Source organism: Clupea harengus, chromosome 21 (assembly GCF_900700415.2).
Source record: "Clupea harengus chromosome 21, Ch_v2.0.2, whole genome shotgun sequence".
NCBI classification, from domain to species: domain Eukaryota; kingdom Metazoa; phylum Chordata; class Actinopteri; order Clupeiformes; family Clupeidae; genus Clupea; species Clupea harengus.
This window is the reverse complement of record NC_045172.1, coordinates 545,581-549,100: the sequence shown is the minus strand read 5'-3', so window position 1 is coordinate 549,100 and position 3,520 is coordinate 545,581. Positions and strand designations below refer to the sequence as shown.

General features: G+C 39.8%; 1 long non-coding RNA gene across 1 annotated transcript; it reads left to right on the top strand.

Moving 5' to 3' along the window:
• The first annotated feature begins 979 nt into the window (after nucleotides 1–979).
• LOC116218098 lies at nucleotides 980–2,359 on the top strand. Its single transcript, XR_004162660.1, has 3 exons — nucleotides 980–1,006; nucleotides 1,302–1,394; nucleotides 2,168–2,359. It is a non-coding gene; the product is annotated as an uncharacterized LOC116218098 (long non-coding RNA).
• The last annotated feature ends 1,161 nt before the right edge of the window (nucleotides 2,360–3,520 follow it).

Below are 3,520 nucleotides of genomic sequence, written 5' to 3'. Positions count from 1 at the left end.
AGTTCGAAACGACATCTCGCACTTGGCTGAAACGCTGGTTCCCAAATCCAGCGACTCGGGTCCCATCCCCGAGCGAGCCTGACAATTTGAAGTCGAAAGGCGTTACTTCAGCTCTTATACTGGCTTCACTTCACATCGATGGCATGCAGCTCGAGCGACATTTGAGATGCATTGGGATGCGTTCGGGTGAATTCGGTCCTGCCACCAAGTTTGAGAAACTTGTGGTTTATGACAACACTTCTGACTTAGCATCTTGTGATCAGTGGTAATCCACAATTATCGCAAGTGTATTTGACTGTTTCTTAACTGATTTAGGTCACTTATTACATGGTGCAATTAAAAGAAAAAGGGGAAAAACTGACGCAATGGACACACCATCCATCACGAACATACCCAATGTTCCGTCGCGCGCCGTAAAAAGGAGATGGCTTTTGACCACAGGTAGCCTAGTTCGTGCTGCTAAATTCGCGTTTACCTCAGAGATCTTGTCAACAAACTTAGTGGTGTTTAACAATGAGTTGGCGTTGCGTTATATGTTTCGTATTTGTGGCTTTGACGTTGAGAACACTGCTTGGCCATATCAGTAGAAGACATGGTCGTAGTCCTTATTTCCATATAACCTGTGGGCTAGATGGTTGTGATGCAGAATACAGGGTGTTCAACTCTTTTTTTCTACCACCTGAAACGCAAACACTCCGACTTTTTGGACAATGGACGGCCACCGACACAGCCACTCAATTTTGTTTCAACTAGGTTTGGTCAAGAAAATGACGATACTCTGATTTTCCGCGGCTGTGTTAGCTTTGATCGTGTTGAGGCAGCACCATCACAGGATGGACTGGATGTTGAGGCAGCACCCTCACAGGAAGATCGATCGGATGGGCCGGATAGTCCTACCCAAGTGGATAACGAGAACAGTAGTTCTACCTGCACCAACAATCAAGACCAAGCCTCTGAACATACAGACAGACATTTGGAAATGATACAGACAGATCTACAGAGCACGGTGAGCTTCTTTATGTCAAAAGAGCCTTGTGCTCTTCCAATAGTTTGGATGCCTATTGAACTGGCTGTTAAATAGGTCTTTATGATTATATTTATTATTCTTATTATTATTTCCTTCCCCCCTCAATTATATAGCCTAGGCTTACTATTGGTCAATACTGTTGTGCTTTATAAAAATGACTTGATCATAGTAGTCTAGTATAACAGAGTATATTGCATAGGCTAATGTAAGCTGAGTTTATCCATGTATGTTTGTTTATTTGTTTAAGCAAATCCTGTACTCAATTATGTTGTAGGGGGAGGCATCCTCTGGTGGAAGGGACCACAGCCTAAACAAGCATGCAGCAGCATTTGCTCTGAAGATCCGCGAGAGATGCTGCTTATCTCAGGTATTGCACCATTGGCTTATTAGATATTGTGTTCACAACAAGTTACAATACTTCAAGAATAACCCTAAGTAAGAAAGTAAATTAAATAATTAGGCTATTATAACACAAACTGGTTTGCATTGGTCTGGTCGGACAGTCCTACAGAGTATGGCTAGACTAATTCAAGCAGGTGAGTAGGCTTACTCAGTGGTGGAGGAAGTACTGAAGTTTAGTACTTAAGTAAAAGTACAAGTACCCAGCAAAATATATACTTAAGTAAAAGTAGAAGTACTACATCAACAATCATACTTAAGTAAAAGTAAAAAAGTACTTACTTTTAAATGTACTTTAAGTATTAAAAGTAAAAGTACTCACGCAATGGGTTGTCTCTCAATGTCTAGGCTGTGCCATTTTGATAAAGAATGCAGATATAGCTACTGGTAATACTTATGCCTCTACAGATGTCACTACTAGTAATAATTATAAGCAACAACATTTGTTTATTGGAAAGGTTGGTGTACTTATTGTGCTTACCCTCTGTAATACTGTTCACACTCGAATTTACAATTCTGCGGATGACAAGTTATCTACCAGGGATTATCTGCAAAGTTAATACTGTTAAAAAAAGTATAGATAATAGCTGCAAAATGTAACGAAGTAAAAGTAAAAAGTATGCACTATTATTTTTACTGAAGTAAAGTACAGATACGTAAAAATTTACTTAAGTACAGTAACGAAGTACAAATACTTCGTTACATTCCACCCCTGGGCTTACTGTATTTTCTTCTTTGTAGGACAATGTCAACAGTGTTATTGTTGATGTCCAACAGTACCAAGCCTCCCTTCTAGACCGCCTGAGAGACCAGACCAAGAATGCTTTTGAAACCCATGTTGAAAGGGAGGAGCTCCAAACAGCGATCCTAGCAGTATTTGATGATTTCAAAGACCCCTTTTCAGAGGTTTCATCTACACATCTACAGGACAGAAGCATCAGGCATTTCTCAGGGGGAAAAACCAAGGAGCTCTTACCATTAAAGCAAACTCCTTTTTCTATGTACCCTTATTGAAGAGCCTTGAAGACTTGTTTTCTGATCTGCAGATATTTACAATGATAAGCTCCATGCCCGAGAGGTGTAAAGAGGGGTTCTTATATGACTTAGTTGCTGGTGATATTTTTAGGAACCACCCACTCTTTTCCATCAGACCCTCTGCATTGCAGTTTATTTTATACACAGATGAGATTGAACTGTGCAACCCACTAGGATCACATGCAGGAAAGAACAAACTACTGATGGTTTATTACGCCTTAGGCAATATAGATCCTAAATATAGGTCAAAACTATCAGCAATTAGATTGCTGGCCATTGCAAAATCCAGTGACCTGTCTAGGTATACTGTGGATGTGATTTTAGATAGAATTAAAAAAAGATTTAGATGTGTTATACCAGCGTGTTAAAATTCAAACTGCAGTTGGTGAAAGGACCATCTATGGTGCTGTGATTTCACTTTGTGGGGATACACTGGCTCAACATGAGTTTGCAGGTTTCAAAGAGGGTGTGGGTTTTGCCCTTTGCAAATGCCGGCATTGTGACTGTACAGCTGAAGACATGCAAACAAATTTTGATGAGAAATATTTCAACAAAAGAACAGTCGAGGGACATTTGAGGCAGTTTAGTGATATTGAGAAGGCCAGTACAGATTTAGTAAGGAACCATTTAAAAACAACCTATGGGATCAATAGAAGAAGTTCATTAGTTGATTTCCCCGGCTTCAATCTCATCGAGCAGACACCACAAGATATTATGCACATTATTCTTGAAGGGATTGCCCCCATGGAGATCAAATGTGTGCTAAACCATCTCATTCTTAGTGGGCAGATAGATCTGGATACATTCAATTCTGCTATGTATTGTTTCCCATACTCACCTCTTGATTTAAGAGACAGGCCATGTCCCATCACAGCATCTACATTGTCCTCAAATGACAACAGACTAAAACAATCATCAGGACAAATGCTTGTCCTTTTGAAAATATTGCCATTTTTGTTAAATAATGTCAAAGACAGTGAGTTTGTGCAGTTCATCATTGAATTGGTAGAGATTACACAGATTCTCCTTGCCCCAGTCATTTCGCTTCATACAATTGCA